The sequence below is a fragment of the Thunnus albacares genome, chromosome 7 (assembly GCF_914725855.1).
Source record: "Thunnus albacares chromosome 7, fThuAlb1.1, whole genome shotgun sequence".
Classification (NCBI taxonomy): domain Eukaryota; kingdom Metazoa; phylum Chordata; class Actinopteri; order Scombriformes; family Scombridae; genus Thunnus; species Thunnus albacares.
Genome location: NC_058112.1, coordinates 8758666 through 8784473, shown reverse-complemented (window position 1 = coordinate 8784473; position 25808 = coordinate 8758666). Strand labels below are relative to the sequence as shown.

The window sequence follows — 25808 nt, the reverse complement described above, 5'->3', positions numbered from 1 at the left end:
TTCTCTTCGTCGCTCTTTTCCTCCTTGCTGCCTTGTTCTGGCTCAAGTCGGGACTTATCAAAGACAATCCAGTTCTGTCATGTGGCCAAATCATCTTGACACCCATTTAGCATGCTCATCAGAGGACAGTTATGAATATTCAAGATGGTGCCAGAGGCCAGTGAGAGGAAGAAAGGAAGCGATGCGAGTGACAGATAATAGAGGGTGTGTCCAAGACAGGGGAGAAAGATAAAATGTGTACATATGTGTGAGTGAGTTTCAAAGTGCTTTGTGACTCTCACCCCAGAATAAAATTAATTAAAATTGTTAACAATCATTAAAGAATGTGGAGATAAAAGAAGATGTTGACTTTGCTTGCCTGAGTTCCACAGTTGACAATTGGCTGTGTGATCTTGAAAGATATTAGAAATCTCAAAGACAACCAATGATGAGAAAAAATAGGTGCAATATGTCCCTACCTCTTTGAAGAGAGGTTCTGCATTGTAAAAATGTAGAAGTTGAGAAAAGTCAAAGAAATAAGGCAACAACAATCAGATATTTTAGATTTTGTTCATTTTTGTTCCTAATAATCTGATTTTAGCTATACACAAGTCTATATTTAGTACACATTTCTGTCCCCCACTACAACCTTCTTTGTGGCTCTATATCCTACCCCTGCCTCAAAACTGAGACAAGGGTAGGATACAAAAGCAGACCTAAGATTGACCCCTGGGGGACACCACAGAAAAGGAGTGCAGTGGAGGAGGAGGTTCCTCCAACTAGCACTCAGAATTATCTTGCAAGTTTGTGTATGGGGGTTCTGGAACCACTAATTTATTTATTTATTATTATAATTATTTTGATTTTCTAATGATAATACATAACTGATTAATGGGGGTTAGCATCTTAGTGGACCCATGACTAATATGGATTTTCCTGGTTTCACATTTATGATAGGTTTCAAAATGCTGACTAGATAGAGGGCTGATGGCCTTGAAAAGGCGATGGTTGAGAGCTAAAACTTTTTGGGGGATTTTGGAATTGGATTACCTTGCCAAATGATAACTAGACTTTTTTCATAGCAGACTTTCTGACCTGTTATAGCAGAAAAAGCACAGGTTTAATTGATAACACAGGTGAGCCAGTTCCAGGGCGCTGGTATTGTGCATTCTCACTGGTTCGAGTGGTGATACTTGATGGAACTGTTGTTAATGTGACTAGTTACAGTACACCTGTACTACTTCCCACTTCAACGAGTCTAAATGCCTGCTGTTGAAGAAGTGTATAAGAAGTGTCAAAGTTTAAGGGTTTACAGGATGTCAAACTCCTATTTTACACTTGCTTTATGATATATATCTATAGTCCTGAAATAATTGATCAGTTTGTTGATCAACAGAAAATTAATACATTATTTTAAATATTGGGAAAAGCGAAGCCAAATATTTGTGTGTTCAACCTTGACAAATGTGACAATGTTCTGTTTTTCTCTCTTTTACATACTTGTAAATCAAACAGGTTTGCAATTTAAAGATTTAATTGCGGACTTTCCAAATTCATGATGGCCATTTTTCTCTATATTCCAAGAGTTTCTGGTTGAAACCAATAATCAATTAATCGAAAAAACATTAATAGGTCAATGAATATTGAAAATAATCATTAGTTGCAGCCAGAATTACCTATGTATTATTCAAATAAATTGACATGTTGTGCAATGGATGGTTGGAGTGTACTGCAGGCATTCTGCAATGGATCCACAAGGGATCCAGCAGAATAAAATAAAACAGAGCCAAATAGAATTGCATTCATATGTTTACAGGATATTGAGTTCATAGGGGTGTGCATCAAGAACAATGGTTGCCTAAAGTTGTGAATTATACTTCCCAGCTGCACTGTATTGATTTGTCGTAATTCAGTGTTGAGTATTATGGAAAACCCTTTGGCACTGCTTATGATTCACAGGATTTTTATGTCCTTGATCCTCTTGTACTGCTGACCACTGTTTGGTTATGAATGTATTGGATCTTGTGAGAACAAGAGTGCTGAGCCAGGAAGGAGAGAGTTTGTCTGAATGAGCCTGCCTGTCTCATTGACATTGATGTCAAAAACTTCTAGGATCACATCCAAGCTGAGACAAGTGGTCATTTGGACTTTGAGAATGCGGCACTGTTCCAAGCTTTGATGTTTCGGCTCTTAAAGATTGTAGATGGAGACAGGAAGGGTTATCATGGGTGTCGCATCTCCATGAATTGTAGATATTTGTGGAGCCAGATGATGTTTGTGTAGTCATGTTTTCAACATAGTTTCTGGTTGACATAGTGTGATTCTAGCTGAATGAACTATTTCAAAAGAAGTTTTTGGTACATCAGAAACGTGTCTGTTATCTCTTAATTTTCACATTTTGATCCAGTGATGCACTATTGAAATCTGACAAGGCTTTTCCTGCCCCGAAGCTGTACTACTGAGCAGACAGATGAAGCATCAGTTGTCTGCATTATACTAAAAGATGCATGTCTCAATTGTATCAGTTCGTCAGTTGCCCATCAATTGTGCATTAAAACAGGGTTAAGAGGGAGGGGTAGAGAAGACTGTGAATTGAAAGCTTGACTTAACATATCCCCTTTACAGTGATAATCTACATCCATATCAATAGCAAAGTAGAAGGACTTACCTCCTGTATCATTGTTTGGTGGTGTTGGTCATAGGGTTGTAGTACAGGGATGAGAATATGTCAAGCCCTAAAAGACAACATTACCAAACATAGAATATTATGGAATTGACAATCTTTTTTACTGTGTCTATAAACAGTAACAACTAACCCTATCCCTAACCCTAGATAGCAAATATGTGGTTATAGGACAAAGAGAGAGTGGTCTGGTGTGTTGAGGATGTGAGGAGCAGGAAAAGCAGGTGTGCATCAGAAATATTTTTTTAAACACATTTCTTCATCTTTCTTTCTGTCTGATCCTTTCCATCAGTTTACTTATCCATGATTCATTTTTAAGGTGGATGTATGCACATATATATGGGTGGATAGATAGTTGGTCACCAAACCAGTCTTGCTACTGCTATTTGCTACATGTCCCATGTTTGTGGGAGGCAGTGCCTTTATCTTATTGAGATGAATAGGGGTCAGGGCTGGGCCACCCACTCCTCTCTACAGTCCCAAACCTCAAAGACATGCAGCTAATGTGTTTATTTTTAACTCATAAATGTTTGATCATTCCCAGTTTAGGAGTGAAGTGTAGGTCAGTTGTTTAGTTATTAATAGTTTGGGCCAAAGTGTTAAGTACCAGTGGATGGAGATAGCTGTTGGTTACATGACAAAAGACATGGAAGATCCTTCATAAATAGATTTTGAAAGACCATTTCCACATGTGACTGAGAGTATGAATTATTGTACACAGTCGTCTGCATCACCACACCAAAACACTAGTTTGCACCATCTGTAGGCTATAATGTAAGTCCATACGTCTTCTCTCTTTGATCATTCAGCTCCAGCCATGTTTCCCTCAACAGAGCACTCTTCAACTCTGCAATTTCAGACTGGTGTGGAGGGTGTCTATCTAAAACAGTCCTGGCCCATCTGTGTCACAGGCCATATCTGTCATTATCTGCATTTTATTGTTCTTTATGGTGCTCTCTACTGCCTGCTCTTGCCCTACCTCAGCACCATGTTCTCTCTGAGTCACAAAGGTCCTAAAAAGCTGCTGGCTTGTCTTTGGTGACAGGCCTTGTATAAAGTCAGAGTTTAGACATTTATTTTGAAGTAAGAACTTTTGGCTCTGCCAAACCCAGCTCCGTTTGTCACTTGTGGTTGAGTCATAAAGGTATACAATGTTGCCAGAGCTTGTCGAATTGAAAGTGCTAGTAGTTAATTTCAGGAGGTAACAACTAAATCCCTGCAGGTTTATCATAACTTACTGGTGAGTCACAAAGACTTTCTGCTTGCTGCCATGGATGACAAGAATGGTGGTGGCTGTGAGGGATTCTAGTGAATGAACACCAGTCAGTAATGAGAGGAAAGGTGGAGGAGGATTTGGAGGAGACCAAATAATCAGAAGATCCCAGTATGACTCACGCCACAGCCCTTGTCAGTTACAGTGGGGTTTCCTGCAAACACACTTTTGCCACATTGTGTAGATTTCAGTCTTTGTCTAAGACAAGAAAGCTGTCTATTGATTGTTTTGTTTATTTCTGAACATAGAAAGAAGAAAGAAAGTTATAATTTCTTAGACAAGCACTGCAGTGACACCAATCATTGTTTTTGGGTTTCATTAGACTTATAAATCCAACTTTTTTAGTCTGATATTGGGAAGGGGGGATGAAGATGCACTCATTGACCCTACACAGGCAGACAGATACTGTTTACTCCAGCCAGACAAATGCTGCCCATCCCGTCAGCTTGCTAGCAAGGGCAGTGAGGTAGATAATAATTGTCAGCTTGGCTGTGCCAGTGCCAGTGCCAGGGTGGGCTAGGCCTGGTGGGTCTGGCTAAGAGGCACTCGATCACTGTGAGCATCAGGAGTCCACAGGGGGAAAGAGAAGGATGTACACAGAGGCACTTACACTCTCACAAGCATGCCCAGGCTCAGATGACAGACACACAGACATTAAAATGGAAAAAAATGACCAGAAAAAATACTTTGTATCTTGATTTCCCCCACACAATGCCTGTATTCTGAATTTGCTCTCTATATTCTTTTATCACAGACAGTCATCCAGATGTTAAAGTCAAACCCCACTCAGAAGGTATTTATGAAGACAAGAGGAATGATACAATTCAAAGCAGAAAGAAACAGCATCAGAAGGCCTGCAGCACACACACAGTAATGGGCTTACAAGACCTCAAGCTTGGGTCAAGCTCTCCCGTGGCACACCTGAGTGACATCATAAACATGGCTTAAATGACCAGCGAACCTCTGAGCCCACATGAGAGCTGTCCACGCTTTTAATGTAAGTCTTACTTTCAGTATTCTTTTAATTTACCAAGACAAGTGTTGGTTGCATGGCATGAGATTGTAAACTGGCATCATGTCCTGCCACTGAGCAGCTCCTTTTGTGGTTGTTGAATGGCCTCATGTTGTCCATGCTTAGTTAAAGTTAAAAGCTGTATGTAGATGTGGTACCTCCAATAGATCATATGTATTTATGTTTATCTGTGTATGTGAAAAACAGAGAGAAACAATATGCAGTTAGACCACACCTGGGCTTTGTACCTGCTCTGCATTTGTCTCTGGTGTTCAGCCTTAGAGGAAATGAGTTTTTTTTCCCTTGTGCTCAAGTACATTTATCACTGAGATCACTCAGAGTTGTGGAGAAGAGGAAAAGTGGTCTGGCATGAGATCTGTCGCTAAGTCTTCCACATTTATATCACTGAACTATTTGGTGGCCACTGAAATTAGGACCTCCTGTTTAGACTGTGGGAACTGTTGGCAGTTGGTGTAAAATCAACCAATGTTTCAGCTCCTCATTGAGAAATAAACAACTTATGTGTCGCTGTGCTAACATCTTCACTTATAGGGTCCAACTGTAATGAAATAATTAAATGGGAAAAAATGACAATTAATCAATGTGGTGCAGATTTATCATGTAAAAGTAAACTAAGGTTTTGTTATAGTTTTGACTATAGAACTGCTGCCTTAGCATTTCCACTTAAGAATGGAGAAACAGAGAAGCCGTAACAGCTACTGTACATTTCTGTATTTTATTCTAATTCATTCAGTTTTTACAAACCAAATACCAAACACTATATCACTTTTTAGACCATAAAACGTGTACTACAACAGAGGACTGTGCATTTATTTCATCGCTGGAATAGATATGTATTTTTGTTATATAGGATGTTTTCACACTCAATCTCCTCACAGTAACAGAACAATATGTCCAACAAAAGCATCCCTGACATCCTCGTCAGTCAGTTCCCAGTGTAGCTACAGTAGCCGTAAAAAGGTGTTAGAGAGAACAGCGAGTCAGCAGTTGTGATGAAATACATCCAAATGGCCCCCTCTGGATATGACAAATAAAGGCCAGGTGTCCAAAGGAAAAGGTTCAGCTATGGAAAACACAAGCGGCATACGTCAGGACTTTGACACGGGAAGCAAACCTGGGACCCTGATGGTTGGAGTTGCAGGAAACTGAAAGTATTAAGGGAATGGAGACCAACAGAAGCCTAAATACGCAGTATATCTTTCTTTTCCTACATGCACCATTCATTTTAGACTGTTGACTCAGAGGGTCTAAAATGCCAATGATGCCACATGCAATCCTGTTTCTGAAATTTCAACACCTCAATATTGAGTTTCCCACCACCCTAATATAGTGTTGTTGCACAAACAGCCTGTAGATGTAAATGGGTTTCTCCCTTGTCATAAAGGAGCTCACTTCCTGTCACTGGCCCCAGGGTGGGATCGCACAATGACGAACACCACCCACATTAGCTCCCTAGCAGGCAGTCAGGCCAACAGGCAGGGTGACACAGGGGTCATTTGTTTCTGTCAGAGGCACAGAAATAGTCTCCCAACTCCTCCTGGAGTGGACAAAGCATGCGTGCATTCATTGGCGGGATGTGCTCTTGTTGTGATTACCTGCCTCTGTAGAGGAAGGGCTTTCTCTGAGGACCTATGGAAAAATGCTGCTGTCTGCCAAGTGCCATGATTAGCGCCCTGGCTGGTTCCTGGGTCAGCTCAGAGGGCAAAAGTGTCTAGACCAACCAGGGGATTTCCACTGGCTCTAGCCTGAGCTGTAATTATTACTGCTTACAGTAGAGCCCCAACTCTCAGGGCCCACATTCCACTTCGGACTGTTATATAGCAATACTCCCTTCGGTGTGTGGTGGGAGTCGGATCAGAAATTGGCTTTACATATGGTTTGAATATTGTATAGTTAATGGCCTCAATTTTTCATTGAGTCATGTTATTTGATGTAAGCGGATCAAGAGATAGGAGGGTGGGAACTGTTGTGTTGATAAGTATCTGATGTTAAATTTAAGAACTAGCAAGTGTTATGTAGAAAAATTCAATCATTTCATTCAAAGCCTTTATTGATTGATTGATTAGCGTTGTGGAAGGAGACCTACCCCATAATGTCAGGGTCTTCTTGCTGCCAGGGCTCTTACAATGCATTCTACATTACTAACTCAGTGCTGGTGTTTGCCAGAAAAAGCACAACCAGTTAATGGTTCGGAACTCTGGCTTATCTTGGCCATCGACGCAACAAAAGCTATAATTATCTGCAAAATAAACTTGCTTCCTTGATTGTTACACAAATAATGCATTAAACAGTTCCAGATTTGTTTTCCACTGTGTTGTCAGCCCCTGCGGAGAAGGAGGCATTCAGGCCACCAATACTGGAGGACCATTTCTTTGGGCTACTTCTTTGATTCTATGTCCCAGTGCTTTATTACATATGAACACCTTATGTAACCAATTATTGTTTAAAAAACTGTTGTTCTCTGTAAAAAAGAAAAATCGGAACAAATTTGCCCCTGTGATGTTACCCACCTGCCAACAAAACTGCAGTGTGTGTCTCCAAAGGCCGTCTTTATATAGGCCCAGACATTATTTTTGGCATTTTTTCTGACGTGTACCTCCCACTCCTCCCACTCTCTCTGGCCCACCTCCATGAGGGCCAAGGAAGCCTGGCACTCGCCTGACGCTCTCAGCCAGTCCCGGGCAGCTGGGATCTGGGGGAGCTCCCCGCAGTTCTGCAGTGGGCTGGCAGCCCCTTTCTCTTGCCCCCGCCACTCTTAATTCTGCCTTTTTACTTCCAGCCAGCTTCAGAACACAATACAGAGGAGCCCTGTGCTGTGCTGTGCTGTGCTGTGAACACAGACACACACACCCTTGGGCGTACACACACATCCACACTTTTATAAGCCATTGAAAGAGACAAGACCAAAGGCGGAAAGAGGAGCAGACGCCTCTCAGATGCTGGGCTTGGCTTTGTGTGCCACTTGACACAGACGGCCGCACACAAGATAACTGTTGTTTATTGTTTATGGAAGGACCCTCTGCCACACTCCACACTCTCTTCATCTGGACACTCCTAAAGGGCCACAGCCAAGAGCCACAGGGGAAAAGAAAAATGGAACTCACTGTACATCTACTGTATGCGAGTATGAAAGAGAGCACATGTATGCTTTTGTGTTTACATGTATAGTGGGTATGTACACTCACTGTATAGTCTTGGGTGCTATTATTCCTCTGTAGCTTCCACATTGAGTGTGTGTTGTTAGCTCAGCTGGAGTTGGTTCAGTGAGGAGGGGATGGGGAAGCTGTCTTGTTCCACTGGGGTCTCAGTCACAATAAAGTCATTACAGCAGGTGAGGTGTGCTTCCTCTCCGATCTGATAAACGATACATTATATTCTACTATGTTATGTAATGCATGTTGAAGATTTTAGGATACACTTGGATTCATGCCAACCTGTCGTCTGTAAGTGAGTAAATACCAGTGGAATTATAATCTTTATTCTTACCATTACTAGCCATGAAATACACGAAAATACAAAACAACAGAGGACATTCTCACTCCTCACTTAACGAGAACCATTAAAAGTTAATGAACTTGAAAAAGAGCATCAGACATTTCTGGTTTCCATGCAGCTTAATTTTGGCTCATCATGTAGTATAAGCAGATTGTTTAAGAGCCTGATGAAATCTCAAACACGCACTGTATACATCTATAATCATAAAGATAAACTGCCTGCTCCACAATACATGTACAGTAATGTGAATATCTATATATGTGTGTGTATATATATATATATATATATATATATATATATATATATATATCTGTCTGTGTGTGTGTGTGTGTGTGTGTGTGTATTTGACGAAATAGCAGTGATATAAGTCAAGAGAGGAGAAAATAGACATTATTTGTAAAGATAGAAGTCAAATCAGCAGGATGTCTCTGTAAGCTGATTTTAGAAGACTTTTTAAAACAGTGGGAGTCTGCAGATGTTGGGAAAAATACCGTTGAAGAGACAGCAGCAGCTTCTGACTATGGAAATTTATTGGTTTGACCTTTGAAGGGTGTTGATGGAGAAGAAATTTCTTCTTTTCTGCTAGTACAGGAATCAATGACACTGCTCGTTTGTTTACTGTGTGTTAAAAATATATAATACTATAAAAGTATTACAATAAATTTTATTATTTCATTTTATGAGGCTGAATATATAGTATTTGTACTCAGGCACACTTTCCTGCCCACTCAGATTTCAGCTCCTCCCTACCACTCACAGCCATGTGCTGACAGAAACTTGTTGGTCTGTACCAGGTTCTCAGCAGTTAAAACCAATAGAAAGAGAAATTCCTTCCTAATGGTGCATGAAAGTAATGATTCACCACTGTATTATTGTTTGAACCCTTGGCGGATCTTTTCCACATTACCTCAACACTGTACCTAAAGAAAACCCTATTCATTTTTACGCAGTTTTACACATCTGACCTGCTCAACTTCGTTTGATGTGTCTCCCTTGACCTTTCGTCAAAATGTTCACTTGGTAGGAAAGAGGCTGTAGCTGGACACTGATCAGGTCTGATGGCAATAGAGCATGAATAACAGGGTAGCCCTGGGCACCATGAAAAAGTCCTGCTGACGACTGTACCGACAGGGTCACAGCCCCTCCATGCTGCCCCGTGAAAGGAGAGTGAGAGTAAACAGGCGTAATAGGGAGAGACTAAAAGAGACTTGGACTGTGTTCTTGTATATAATTGCATTCATTGTTCTCTGCCACTGTTGGTTATGGTCACAAGCTGTTTGGTAGGCCCCTGTCTGTCTGGTGCTCCCCATGAGCCCGGTGTCAGCCCCTACGCCCCCGAGGGGAGCAACTTGTGCCAGGGGTGAGGATGCCAGCTCCCTGACCTGGTGGCCCTGCGTCTGACGTGCCCACGCCAGGAGCAAACGGTCCCTGGGCCAGCTCGGAGACTCAATGCGTGCTGTGCGCATGCTGCTCCGCTGTTAAATAAAGCTGGTTCAAAGAGCACATTCCTGCCCCCAGCCCAGCAGCAAAGTAGCAAGCTCTCTTGCTTGTAGTGTCAAAGCACCAGATTGTTTCATTTTATTGCTTTCCCTTTATCTCGGCTGACTCTGGTACAATCTGATTGGATGCAGCAAGTTATTAGCCTCTGTTGTTGGCTGTGGGAACAGCAGATGGCCTATTTGGACCAGATTACCTGTACTCCTTATCTTAAGTGAAGAATTCATTCCAAGTGCTCAGATGTTTCAAGAAAGCTTGTCCACATTATGAATGTGGTGGAGTACAGTTGAGCTTATCTGTAAGTTAACACCTACTTATACTGTTAATGTGTAATAGCTAGTGGGAAAAAGACACAACTGTGCTCATAATGTGTCTTATATATTGTGATCATGGTAAATATTACATATACAGGCAGTTTATAATTGGTCATTTGTGTCAGAATGTACAAAATGTATATGAACGTCACTACAATTACAGCAGCAAAATATTGAAGTGAAAGGAAGTGTGTGTTGTCACCAAAGAATTCACTTGTTCAGCCGGAGCTTCAGGAACTTGTTCATTTCTCTCTGTTTGCCTTTGAAACTCCTTAGAGGACCGAAAAAGCTATCAGACATATGCTGCAAAATGTATTATAACACAAGAGGAATAAGGGAAAAAAAATCAGGAAGTCTTGTGTTGAGGTTCACTTTTTCTCTGTCTCTGTCTGAATCTCCCCCTCTGGATTTCTCGTTTCTCTTTCTCGCAACTTAAGTGTCAGTCGGAAGCCTGTTTGCGTTATTGCTCCCAACATGAAGTTTGCAAAAACAAGCGTGGGAACTAACCCGGCCCAACACAGCATCATCTACAGCCTGTAATGATAGAACCTCAATGACATCATGTGTGTTTGAGTGTGGGGCTCTGGTAACGGTGCCGTGCATCTCCTCAAAATACCAGTGGCTAAGTGAAACACACAAGCTGAGTTCGGCAATGGAAGTCAGATGCTCTTGGGCTCTTTCTTGCAGTCTAGAGTCGCCCCTTTCCTTTCTTCGTCCACTGATAGGTTTAGGAGACTCAGATTGAGGGGCCTCCACAAGGGCTATGTCTGACTTTACTGTATGGTAAATGTCAGAAAATAAATGCAGGCCTCGGTAACAAAGTGGAATTGGATATAATCTGCCCCAGGCCGTCGCGTTTGATCTGCACCCCCTTCAGTACAGCTACCCACGTCTTGAGTAAGGAAAAAAGTATACCGCACATTCAGGATGTTATGGTATTTTGTCGTATAATAATCTTACGTCACGGTGGAGGAAAACTGTTTTCATATGTTGCTTGACATTATGAAAACCTTAGGTCATGTATTCATGCGCTGCACACATTCATACATTCATTCACATCTTATGTTTGTTACAGCTGTTTTGTTTTTTCAATTTTTATTCAACTTCCCGTAAAACCGGTAACCAGGTTTGTATAATAAGTTTGTTTCTTTTGGTTTCATATTGTATACATTATCCTGCTGAGTACTTGCATCTGTTGTGCATTCCTGCAGTGCAAAGAGAATTGCAATTTCTAACCCAGCAGCCGAAATTTGATACATTGCCTGGATTTAATGGAGTCTTTATGTGACTCTCAAGATCATCCTGTTGTGAAAAAGATGCTCTTCATATGAATTGCAAGAATAATTGTAGGTGGGGAATGTTTTATCGGGTCTCACTGAGGTCAATCATTCTACCACAATGGAGCTGAGATCAAAGACAGGAGGGAACAAAAACTCCAAGGCCTACAGGTAGTATAGCAGTTAAACTGGAAGTACGAAACACCCACCCACGCACATTCAGTTTCCCAGCTAGTGTGGGATGATCCCTAAAGATGTGAAACTCAAACCATGTTGTTTGTTGGTTTTGATCATGTGTTTGACATCAGATGGTAGATAAGTTGTAAGTAATAAGAAGACAATGGAAAAAGTACTTTTTATTTGCACTAAATCTGGTGACATTAAAGTACAACATGCTAACATTGCTGTCAGTTCAGCTAATATAATATATCAACAGCAAGTTGATAAAGATATAAAATAAAATAAAGACATATTTTCATTGTTGCACCCTATTAATTTTGTGCTTGCATCAGACATTCCAGTAACTCACTGGAAAGTGCGAGCTGTTAAGTACTTCACTTCCTTTAAAAACCCAACATTGCTCTGCTGTGGCAATGGCATCAGAAAAGAAACAAAACAAAACAAAAACAGATGCAACTAGAAATTACTGAAAGAGAGAGAGTGTGTATACTGTCATTGTGCCAAGACTGAACAATCTCCTAAATGTATAACAATTATAGAAAATGTTTTGAAAATGCAATGTTTTTGGATCCAGATATACATAGGAATGCACACAGACTAGTATTTGAAACATTTGCCAGATTGTTTTCAACCAATTACATCAGATCATAAGAAGAAATATCAAAAAATGTTCAAAAATCATGTAATGTGAAGAAATCCTTTTTAAAAGATCTTGAATTTGCACATTGATCCAGATCTACGCCAAAAATAAAGCACTTGGCTGACTTCCACTTCCACTTCCACTTCCACAATGTCTGTCTTTTGGTTGGTCAATCAGACAGTCCACCACCTTTGGTCCAGACTGAAGTATCTCAACAACTATTTGAGGGATTGCCCTGCAATTTTGTACAGATGTTCATGGTGCACAAAGAATGAATCCTAATGGCTTTGATGATCCTCTGACTTTTTCTCTAGTGCCACCAAGAGGTCAAAGTCACTTATCCTGTTAAATATTTCAACATCCACTAAATAGATTGACACAAAATTTTGTACAGACATATGTTGATCCCAGACCATGAAGGCTGACATTTGTGGTTTTGAGTGAAATATGTCCACAAGTATTAGATGGGTAGGATAGCTGTACAGTTGTTGTATTACTGTACAGATCGGAAAGCCCTTGAGGCAAACAGATTACGATGAAATTTTGTACATACATTCATGTCCTTCTCAGGATGAATTGTAATCACGTTGGTGATCCCTTAACGTTTCATTGAGTGTCATTATGGTAAACATTACTTTACCTGGTCAGCATCAGCATGTTAGCATTGTCATCGTGAGCATGTTAGCATGAAGCTCAAAGCACTGTTGTTCCTTAGTGCAGTCTCACAGAGCCACTAGCATGGCTGTAGACTCTTTGTCTCGTTAAGATTTCCACTTAACCTTCTTAGCTGGGGGTTTTCATGTCTCAGTTTACATTAGAAACTGTATTGTTTTCTTAACTGCATGGTTTACACTGGTGCATCAGTCAGTAATATCCACTTTTTATAGCTGTACACCCACATATTTCACTGTATGTGAGTAAGTCAAGTATAAGTCTCTATGGGCAAAATGTATAATCTGATTTTTTGGTTTTGAAAGAGATCAGAACACATACAGAATAATCCAGTAATGCTTAATTACTTATTCCATTAATATGTAAAAGAATCATCCAGTGTCAAAGAATCAAATAATCAGACCCATCCATTTGAGGTTCAGGTAGCAAAATAGTTCAACTTCAAATTACTCATTTATGATATATTAAGTAATATAGAAATGTAAGAATAAGAAAAGTCAAATATACAGTCATTTTACATATACATAGCACCATGTAGACACATCTTTAGAAGAGCGTTATTTTCATTTTAGATGTATCCATCAATTTTACCCATTTATTCCTGGATATGCTCAGTGATTGATTGGTGTTAACATGGATGCTCCTGGAATATCCAGTTTGCAGCAGTACTGTCTTTCAGCAATAAATGTTGATCATAGCGGTTTTCATAGCTCTTTCTCATGCTGTTTAAGAGGTTGTCTTGTAAAGCTCAGCCAACAAAATGCTAACTAAACAGGAATGGCCTTTGTTTTTCAAGTAAAGCCAGAAAGACAGAGAAGGTAATCATGTCATTTTGCAAGTGCACCATAGGAAAGAAAATGCATGTCAAGCCAGAGCATAACACAGAAACTGAGCGGCTGTTTCAGATTAACACTAAATAATCATAAAAAGTTATAAGTTATTAGCGGTTTCACTGTGCTCAGTATGATTAGTTGCTTTTTTCCTATAGGAGATGAGGGGACCCAGCAGACGGCTGTCCCGGCTTTACCAGATTACTCTTTCTGCCTCACTCACACACCTCCTAGCTCTCTCTGTCCTCCCGCTGGCAGGGATTATAATGCTCACCACCTCTGCAGTACATCTACTGGTGTGGTATCCTTAACCATTTTTGAAATTCACATGCTTATTACACAGTATTTTAATATAAAACTAGACAATAACATAACTAACATACAGCGATCTTGTAAGGACAGTTAGAAAAATTACAGAAAGGTTTGAAAAACAGTTAAATAAGTATAACAGACATACTTATTTAAAATGAAACTCTAGATGTATATGAAGTTTATTTTGTGATTCATCAAGTATTCCATCCTCAAAAGGAAAAGAAAAATCTCAATGTAGAGTGCAGCACATGGTCCAAATGCTACGCTTTTCTGTACTTCCTTCCTCGTAAAGAATAATCTTGTACCTCCCTTTCACATCCGTTTGCCCCCTTCCACTAGAACCAGAAAATCAATCTGCAGCATACACGTTGTCAAACAATGATGTAGACTCTGGTCTACCCCATTCATGGAGCTAGACGTGATTGAGTCAAGATCTGGTCTGGGCTGTTTGAAAATACGGTCTCAATTACGCAGTGCAGGGCTCCCACAAACCCCCAGCTTTATACACACATATGAGCACACATGCATATACTCACATCCCAATTTTACCAGTTAAATTAAAGTCAGATTACTATCAGGGCATCCCAAATGTGCTTTTCAGTAAATATAGCTCTGCTTCCCCAGCCGGTCTTTTTACATGCCCCATTGGAAGGCCCCTTCAGAAGCCTGCTTTGCGCTCTTGCTGCTATGCACTAATTGACCAGGCTCGTTGGAGGTGAGGTGAGGTGGACGGAGATGGAGATGGCGACGCATGGTAGTCATATGTGACTGAGGCCACTGAGAGAGTCTGATGTGGGAACCATTAGCGCACAGCATCAGTAGAAGCATGGAGGCACACGCGGGGTGTGTGGCTTGAACAAATAAGGCCCTCTGTATTTTGGAGTGAATACCCCTGCTGCCTTATTACCAGTTTGAAGTGTGGTTTGCTGGCGATGACATCAATGACAAACAGAGCACTCTGGTTTCCTCTTCAGGGATGGAAACTGCTGCTTTGAACTTCAACAACTTCTCCATTCATTCCTTATGGATGTAGACAGTAGGAACTTAGTCCTGAGTAATCTGTATGGTGGCCAGGATGCTTCCAGTAAAACATGACTATTAAAATGCTTTAAAATAATAGAAATATAAATGTTCTTTGGTGTTTTACAGATTGCCTTTAGACTGTTTTAACTAAGTGTAAAGATTGTAAACTAACAGGTTTGGCCATTCCTTGCAAAAGTCATCATGACATTCATCATGATTGAAGAATGTTGATTTTTCTTGATGAAAAGTCTTAAATTCTATCAAATGTAACCAAATTGAATACAGACATGATTCTGCTCTACCACATGGCATTCTTTGGATTCACAGTTTGTTGCAATCAAATATGCATTGCTTAAAGCTCTACTTTTGTAGAAATGTTGGGAAGAAAGCAATCATGCACACTACTATTTGACTTAAACAGTGTAGTCTCATGTGGTGAAGAGGGGATTGGTGGGAATAGGTGATCCTGAGAGGGCTCAGTCTTGTAGAGACGAGAGAGAAGTTTTAATTGTCGTCATATTTTTCACGGAACTGAGTAGACTGTGTTCATTGTGTCCCAGTGTTGTCATGGGCTCCTACACACCTGAGTTGTGTGCAGATGAAGCTTAAATGTGGCCTTTTTTTCGGTATGAGACATGTTGATGGTTTATAAAACCCTCCGTTCACATACTTATAGTTCTTTCGGTAGCTCTGTACTCACTGTATATACTGTAGATGGATGTACAACACTGAACACTGAAACGCAGAGATACTGTAACTACAATTTGAAGAGCTTATAGTGGTTAAGGTGTTGAAGACTTTAGACGGCAGTGTGCATACAATAGATAAAAAAGCAAGATTTTGACCTCAGAGGGACAACTTCCTATTAAAAAAAATTAAACATGTCCAAATGCTTTTAACACTCAGACTTGAGGATGCCAGTGTCGCAGATCTGCTCACCCAATGAACTGTTCACCTGATATGGCTGATAATACCCTCAAATTATAGCTGACACTCTGCGTTTTTTAATCTCAAAGATATTGTCATTCATCCATTCAGTTTCTCTTCCCACATAATCCTCTTCAGGGTCATATGGGCCTGTAGTCTATCCCAACATATTGTATTGATGCTTCCAGTAAAACATGACTATTAAAATGCTTTAAAATAATAGAAATATAAATGTTCTTTGGTGTTTCAAAAGTATCATATGAAACTGATGTTTAACATGTAAAGTACCGAGTCAGAACATAGAATAACTGCTGGCCAGAGGCTTTTGCTCCTTACTCTCTTAGTAATTACTTCACCTTTTTAAGGGGACTTGGTCATGCTATGTCAGTGTAACCCGCACTACACTGAGGAATTCATTCACATTGGGGTTTCCTTGATTTTGACATTTACTTAAGCAACAATAATCTATTATTGTCCAGCGGAAGCAGTACCACATGATGCTGATACATTTGTTTCCCTTTTGTATGGTATGATGAAATGGAATGTGAATTATTTTAGAAATCCAAATCACGCAGTACCCCCCAGTCCGTTCCAGCCATCCTGACAACTTGATTTGAGAGTAGTATCAATCTTCTCATCTACAGTAACTCTTGGCGAGAGAGCAAATAATTCTATTTTCCAAAATATTGAACTTTTTTTCCTTTAATGATCCTAATGGATACTTTCTCAACAGTCTCTTAGAAGTCAAATTACAAACCAGTCTGGATATAATTCCTTGACAGTTTTGTCTGTGTCACACAGTACTGGGTACACTGGGTGCTCTACAGTTCAGTGTGTGAATCCGGTCTGCTGGTACACTGAGCTTTCTTATGCAACCTGCTCCAGTGTTCAAAGGCTGCTGAGTGCCCTCTCCTGCTTTGTCAGGCTCATACAAGGGTTTATCAAGTGTAGGTTGGGAAGGCATGACGCTGGAGGACTTTGGAAGTGTGTGCTTGTGTGTGGATGCAGGTTTGCCTCTTTGTGTGTGCATTCACTTGTGTATTGGTGTGTGTGTGTGTGTGTGTATAAGATGTGTCTGCATCCCATTGCGCATGCATGTGTTTGCATATGATTACATGCATGCACTTGTGTTCCCATGTGTGTGCGTGCATGTGTTTTCTTGTGTTTTCTCACTCAGGGACTTTGTCCTTTGAAAGGTGTGCCAGCAAGTCAGCTGAGAGAGAGGGGAAAACAAGATCTGAAGCGGGCCGTGCTGATAGAACTGGGACGAAGAAGAGAGAGAAAACAAGGGAGACCGCAAGAGAATAGGAGAGAGATAGGGCAAATGCAGAAAAGTGGTACTGGAGTGCAGAGTGTGTTGCTTTGAACCTTGTTCTGTGCATTGCAAATATCACAAACATAACATAGCAGGCACAAGCAGGATTAGGCTAACATTTATTCAATGACAGGTGTATTATGCCCGGGTAACTTTCATTCACCATCTCTTTGATCTTTATTGCTGCTCCACTCATGGACTGATTATTTAGCTAAGTAAGCTAATTAAGAAAAATTATATATATATATATATATATTTAGAGTATAGTATGTGATTCTTTATTGTTCGGGACTGTTAAGTTCATTTTTAGTGAATCCTGCAGTTGGCAACCCTGATGATAAGATTAAGTGTGCTGCCTGTACCACAGGCCAGTGTGGAGCCTAGACTGAAAATTTCACATGTAAGGATTAAACTGGCATTCTGTGGCTTTGCTGCATTGATTATGTGACTGCAATAGCAGACAGAAAAGTGACTGACAGACGGACTAGCTGCCCTGCCACCCACGCTGTTGACAAGGCAGGGTGCCTGATGACGTTGTTATTCGGTAAAGTACAAACAGTAACGGCACTGACCGACCCAAGCACTCTTTGAACTCCAGATGAATTGCAGGTCTATCAGCAGCTGTTCAGAATGACCTTACCCCACAAAAATCAATCAGCACAAACATACTGGGAAGGCTGTGGTAGAGGAGCGCTAGAAAGGGGAAATAAGTGTGTGTGTGTGCCGGTTTCTTTGTGCACAAGTTTGCGTGTGGGTTGGTCCAATGTGTTATGTACAGTGGTGATGCAGGAAAAACAGAGATCTTTCCAGAAAGTCTTTTGATGTGTTGTCATATTGTCATAGTTCACCATAGGCCCTTTCAAAGCTGCTTTTTCCACTGACCCAAGTTCAACAGATTGGACTAGTGGACTCATCCCAATGGAAAACTCTCAGACAAACCAGACAAACACAGACACATACCAAGTGTCAAGGTGTTCTTTTCAATGATTGAAAGGTGCAATTGCACTTGTTAACCTCTCACTACTATCCATATACATGTACTGTAAAACCCAATATGGCAGTGGAGAGGACATGGTGACATGGATTAAGAAGCATCAGGCAGGCCCATATACAGTACGGCACTACACTTGTGTGCCAGGTTGCCACACCCATCTGGGCACTGAGTAGGACACACTGACTGACTGACCGACTGGCTGGCATTATCACCTCAGCTGGCGAAGCTTCGCTCTCCAGCCTCACTAGATTTTTTATGTTTTTTTTCTCTCCCTTTATGTCATATTGAGTGTCTCTGCCTGCCTGTTGCCCCAGTGCATGCAAATGTGGGCCGAGGTATGCGTTGGTTATCTTCTTGTTGCTTCATATAGCCCGGCTCTAGTGACCGGCCATTGATAAGGCTAATGTCTCCCGATAGCTACCAAGCTTTCAAGTCCCGTCACAAAACAGCCGGCTCCCTTTTATGTTGTTTTCCAAAGCCAAGGACAGACAGGCCTCCCTACAGGACCGAGCTGGCTAATCAGTAATCACTAACTTGCTGAGCTGAGCAGTCCCCTTCAGATGGGCTGCTTTTTCACCCCCTCTTCTTTGTCTTCTTCCTCCTCTCCTCCTCCTTCTCCCTCTTTTTCTTTTTATTCTTCTCCCTTTCCTTCTTCTGAGACTCTAGCTTCCTTGAAACCTGATGCTTTTCATGATGATGCTTTTCTTCTGCCTGGTGGATAAAAAGAATGGACCACAATGTCTATCTTTTTCTTTGTTTGTTTCTTTATGTCTTTCTTTCTATCTTACTTGCTACCTCCCTCACTGTGTCCCTCCCTCATTCTCTGTTCTTACTTTGCTCATCTTCGCTCTCTTCTTTCTTGCCCGGGCGCAGAACAAATGCCGCCCCCTTAGCTTGCTAATGAATCAAGATACAGAAGGGGGGATCAGGAGGTCTGGGGCCATAACTGTGCCACAGACACATGGCGTTATATTAAAACATTAGTACCACTATATGACTTTATTTAGGACTTGCCAAAGAAAATTGATTAGGTGACAGAGATGGAACAAAAGAGGAATCATCCCCGGCCACCCTGACTGGGCTTCTCCTTTCAGAGCCAACAGCAGCAGTTCCTCTCCAAACTTTTGCCGAGAAGCGATCTGGCTACAGTATGCTTGGCCTCTTGTTCAAAGACCCACCCTCCCCTGCCCCTCTGTTCAGTCTTACAGTCTGTATAGTTAATCCAGTTAGCTCTACATCATTTCTAGTCTTCACCTGCACCACATACTGCGGACATGCATTTATATGTTATGATTTAAATGTGTTTCCTGCTCATATCAATAAATAAGATGTAATAAGGATCCTACTGTGATTAAAATAAGTTATTTATGTTTTTCAGACTGAAAAAGAGTTACTTTTCTCACTCTCTCTGGCTCATTTATACATTGTAGTGGTCCTCACTGTTGTTGCAGAGCTGTGGAGGTAGGTGTGTGTTTGTAGTGGCTGAGGCAAACTGCAAGTCAGCAGCTGGGCAGAGGGAAGAAAGTCTATGCTCCTTCACATTTATGAAAATAACACCACTTGTTTAGAAAAATGAAGATTTTGGATTGACTACACTGTGACTTGCAGGGTAATTGTTCTTTGACACAGCATAGATAGAGAGTTATCAAACAACCTATTGAGTCAGAAGTTCATTCCATGGTTTCCAATAGTGCTGGATGTGTTTGGTCCATATGCTGTTCAACACAGAGCATGCACTGTATGATATAATGTAAATCACTGCGACCCATGATTTGTAATTTCTTTTCCCTTGCGCCTCTGCTGAAGCAAACAGTTGGGGTTATTCACTGATGTCAAAGGAATTTTGTCAAGTTGTATGGCACATTCCTGCCAAATGAATATAAAAATAATTTCCTATATCCTCAAATTTGCTCTTGTGCTTTAGAAGTCAGTATTCCGCAGTTGACAAACATTCAATCTCTGTGCTCCAACCCCATTATGTTAAACACTTCAGAGTTTACTGAAGACAGTGGCTAGAATATTCGTTTCAACAGTGATATTATCTCCATTGTTCTGCAGTAGTATTCATGTTATAAGTTAATGCTAACTTGTAACTAATGAGATATTAGTTATTCAATAGTACAATATAATGAGATCTTTGGCTTCTAACCCTCACTGTGTGGTCCTGTCTTTTAAGTTGAAATGACAGGTATGATGTGTTCACATGACGTCTGTCTCTCCAGCAGTGAAGGTTCATAGGTTGACCCCACTGCTAACCCACAAACTAGTTCACCAGCTGGCCCAGATGCATTGTGGGTAGAGGAAATGACCTCAGTGATGAGGAACGTGTTATCGGTCCTGTCCAGGACATCCTTCATACAGTAATGTCACCCAGCAGCATGACTGGGAGATAAAGGTGGTGCAGTGGACACAGAGACAGGACAGTGGACAGTGTCCAGAGTGTAGGAAAGCACCACCGCTGCTGTCTGTTTATCTGTCAGAGTAACTCACACACACACACACAAGCATACCAACATGCTGTTTTTCCATGCAATAAAGAACAACCATAATCATTGTTTAAAATTAAAAAAGTATAAAACCAATAAACTGTCTATGTGATGTGAACACAAAGTGAAGTTAGGTTGAGGTGTGAACGTGTCTTAAACAACGGCAGCAGTGGGTGTGCACAGAAATGTTTCAATTTTGTTTTTGATACCACATACCACATACTTCCACACTCTGCACCTTACTGATGGTTCAGACACAAATACAGCATACATATACAGCCGCTTACTATGACGCTATGAGGATGTTACTGCGTGTGTGAAGATGTGACATTGATAGTCATATGTTCGTATGCATAAATGTTTCCACTACGCAGGCAGTGAGAATGAAACTCACTGTATGTATATATCTGTGTGATGATTGGATAAGGTAGAGAATAATGTAACTGAATCATAAGTAAATCCTACAAAATGCTGCGCAATCATACTTCAGAGGTTTGGTGACTGATGTCGGAGTATGTTTGTGTTTGTGTTATGGGTATACAGTACAGGTATACTGCGTATCAATGTGATGTCTGTTCTGTGCAATATCTATGTGTGTGTGATTTTCAAATTATTGAGACATTATTACATGTTATTTTATACAGACAGGAGACAAATTAAAGGACAAATTGAGTAATTGATTGGAGAAACATAACAAATGCAGATGCTGTAATACAGGGGACAAAGGGTCGCTGAATGTTCAATGAGTATGAATATGATGTGGATCATAAGCTAGGCTCTTTGCAGTCATATCAACCTTGTTGAACACCTATGGAAGATTTTGGACTAATGTGTTAGACAGAGCTTTCTATGTCAAGGAGAACTGAAGCTATTCTGGAGGCTCATAGTGGCAAAACACCTTATTTACTACTAAACTTCGTTGTTTTTTCTTCAATTTATCACTCTTTATTTCTTCACAAGTCTGGGACAGTAGAAAGCTATTCTTGGTAGGCAGAGTCAAAGGTATATTTCAGCTCACACTGACTTAAGTGTTAAAATGACTAATACCACAGAAAACCTATGACATGTTATATGTTGAATGAAAGAAAATGTCAGTAAAGTGCAGGGGTTAAAAAATGTTGGTGCATCCCTATATTCAGTCAAGATCTGGTGACCTGTCACCCCTCACCTTAAGCTTCAGATGTAGCAGTTAGCTGCTGTGTCTTCAACTTTTATCAGGTTTCCAGGTGATTCTTGACTTCCTGATTGTTGTGTAACTTCCTGTTGCAAGACTATAGCAGTTCAAGATATTTTCCCAGTTCTGAGCTCCTGCTGTCTTGAATACTGTTTTACCCCATCATTTGATTGTATCCTATGGTCCAGGAGGCAACAGTGTGTCAGCTCTCTGTATCAGTGTCTTTGTTTTTATCTCTGATTGTCACTGCTTCAGTCGTTCTCTGTCTGTCTCAGTAGCTCTCTCTTTCCCTCTCTCTCCAGTTAGCTTCCAGTGTCGAAGCTCCACTCGTTACCCCATAAGCTGGCTGGTTAAGGGGATGAGGGGCAATGGTCGTTGAGGGTTTAGGGTCCAGAGACTGCATGGTGCAGCTTCATCCCAGATAGTGTCTAAATGTGTTAGGCGTGTGGCAGTAGTCACCACTCCAACGTACAAACTCCATCAACCGGCAATTGTACAATAAAAACACACACACACAAAAATAACTAATTAAATAAAACACTTTCAGAAATGCAGAAATGAAAACAGTTACAAATATGATTTCTTAGTAATCCAGCATTTGGTATAGGTAGCCCAAACAGCCAAATATACTAATGATGACTACCATGAACTACAAAAAGATTACCTAAAGGACAGCTAACGGGCTAATTCACAGAGATAAACACATAAAAAATGCAAACATGAACACATACATACAGTATATATTATACATAATGGGTTTCTCAGCCAGTCAGTGGGACAGATCAGGCACACATACACAACTAGATTGTTTAGAGTTCCTCAAGATACTTCCTGGTATGATTCATCAAATCTAAAATGGGACATCCAAACACCTCCACCAACTGTTCAACCAACTGTTTTTGAATTGTTTTTCATAACTCAAGGGTGGAATGTGTTAGAAAAAACAAACAAAAGAGAAATCATCCATTCTGTCTTTCTTGAAAGACAGAATGGATGACATTGGACAGAATGGATAATGGATGACATTTTACCTTAAGGCTTTCCCATTCAAACTTCAGAAACAGAACACATTAAGATCTTCCAGACATTGCTTATGTGTCATTGTGTGTTTCACACTGAATAAAGTTAAGTGCTTACTAGGGGTTTGCCCAAATACAAATATGTTATTCACCAAAACACAAATAGTGGGGGTTTTTACGAATATTTGTTTCATACAAATATTTTTAAAATTATTTGTTTTCAGGAAGAAAAAAAAAAGTAAAATACCAGCACGCAGGTCAGTTATATCGCTATCTCAGTCTCTCTCCTCTGCTCCGCTGTTACGTCTATCAGCAGGTCTCAACGAGGGGAGTCACATTCACCTGCTATATGACGAACATTTCCTTATTTGGACATCACTCCAAGAGTTGGGGGTGTTCACTCTCTCTAACCTGGTGTTCCCCTTCTCCTTTGCACAAAGTTAGGTTTTAAAAAGTAGGCAATAAATGAAAAGTGCAAAGCAATAATTGCCTTTGAAGTTCTTCCCTACACGTTACACAGTGTGCTGTCTCTGTGTTATGGTGTATAAATAAGTAGAGGTCTGTCTGCAATGAGGTGATGAGTAAAGTTTTAGCTCAGTAGTCAGCGCAGTCATCTATGATCTGGGAGACTCCAGTTTGAGATCCAGTTTGGGGACTTCCTTCGTAAGGTAGTTTATTCATGAATACTTATTGTAACACTTTAAGTTTTTAAAATTAAAAGCGTTATAAAAACAAAAACAGGATTTTTAAGCCTCTTTCCACTTTTATTCGAATACAAATAATTTTGTTGCCTCAACAAATACAGATAGAAATACTGGGCCCTCTGCACATCCCTAGTATGTACATCCATGTTCTTTATTAGGTTTTTGTGGCCCCCTTACTATATTTTAGAGGAACACATTGTGCCCTGCCATCATCCTCTGACCCCTCCTCCTCTACGCCCTCCACTGCTGGGTAACCAGACCCAGATGGTACCTGGTACAGACACCAGAGCAACCTGTTTTTGTCCTTTGTGATTCAGATGCTGCAATCAGTAGCCAGGAAGCACAGAAGTAAGGTGTTGGCCTTCATGAGGCCATACTGGGGTAAAAAAAGGCTTAGGCAAGGAAAGACGGGAGGGAGGGAGGGAGCGGCTCAATGAAACAGTACTGTTATTGGACTTTTTAAGTGTATTTCACAACACTCTACAGTAAACTCAAAGAAGGAGTGTATATTATTGACAGGAAATCATGTTTTTATCAGTGTGGCTGTACACATATGGGCACCGCTTTCTCCATGTAATCTGTGAGAGGAGTGCATGTGAGGGGAGAACGGGGAACATCTCAGTCTGCCTATCATGTATTAGAACTCGGCGATTCAATATCCGGTCTGGCCAGTGATACTGTTGAGGCACTGCACTTTGGCCATTAGTATTATTTTACATGCTTGATCTGAATGCCATACTGTCCCAACTGGGAAAGAAAGGAGATGACTGTGAGTGTTTGTGTCCATGCATACGCTCATGGGTGTGTGTGTGTGTGTGTGTGTGTGTGTGTGTGTGTGTGTGTGTGTGTGTGTGTAGGTGTTTGTGTGCGTGTGTGTGTGTGTGTGTGTGTGTGCATGTATGGACAAAAAAAAGACAGAAAGGGGGAGAAATGTTCATGTTTTGGGTAGGTGGCAGACAGTCTGTACATGAAGATGGATGGGAACACCAGGCTCTGGGAAGCAGGAATGTCAGACAGACAGACATTAAAGACATACGATATGAAACCCCGCTGTGCTTCACCCTTCTCCCCACCTGCCCTCGTGATATTAACTGTGGCCCTGCCAGGACCCCACATTCCCAAGAGCTCTCGAGTAAAGAAACACCATGAACAGGCGTGTTATCCATAAAATACACATTAACTAAAGACTAGCTGTTCTTGCTTTTTAAAATTTTCACACAAATGAACATGCTCTTTTACAGGCTCGCAGGCATGAGACTGGTTTCACTGATTCTTGATACAGACATATATTACTCACAGGTAATGTCATCTCTAGAATCAAATAAAAGCATTGATGACTTATATCTCAACCAGTGTGTTTTGAACTACAGAAACTGTTGCCTACCAATGCCTCTTGCAGATATATTCAGGTCTGAAACATAAAGGGGAATTCTTTTGCCCTGCTATTTTCCACTTTGCATTGAAGCACGTCACGTTCCTTGTTTAAAGTACTTTATTCACTCAGATAAGTGCCAATATTTCCCTGCCATGGTTGATGTGGAGTGGTCATGCCACTGCAAACACTGATGTGAAAGGGTGCCAACGGAAATAACACCAGCCGTCCCTCCTCTCTTCTCTTCTCTCCGCCCTTGCTGATAAGATTAGGCCACCGTGGCCTGTATCAACTCTGGTCCTAATTGTTAAGCTCCAGCCTCGTGCTGTGGAGGACCTAATTATGTTTTTGTTTTTTTATTATAAATTACAATTTCAACACATGCATGATGGTCGTTTGAAATGACACATGTTCTGTGACTTTTAGATATGTATGCCAGCAACCATAACCCTAAAGTTAATTTTTGAAATGGTTGAATTATTTTTGATCTAGATTTTTTTTTTCTTTGTACGCATTTCTATCAGTTCTCAACAACCGTAATCTCATGAATTCCCTTAACACTTGCTTCTGGCCGTCATGCATAAAAATTTTCATATGAATGAAAATCAG

General features: G+C 40.7%; 1 long non-coding RNA gene across 1 annotated transcript in view; it reads left to right on the top strand.

The window, feature by feature from the left end:
* The window catches only part of LOC122985468, a 114088-nt gene that overhangs the window by 53420 nt on the left and 34860 nt on the right, over positions 1–25808 (top strand). The window contains exon 3 of the long non-coding RNA XR_006404127.1: positions 4690–4932. This is a non-coding gene — a long non-coding RNA (uncharacterized LOC122985468). The remainder of the gene's footprint in view (positions 1–4689; positions 4933–25808) is intronic.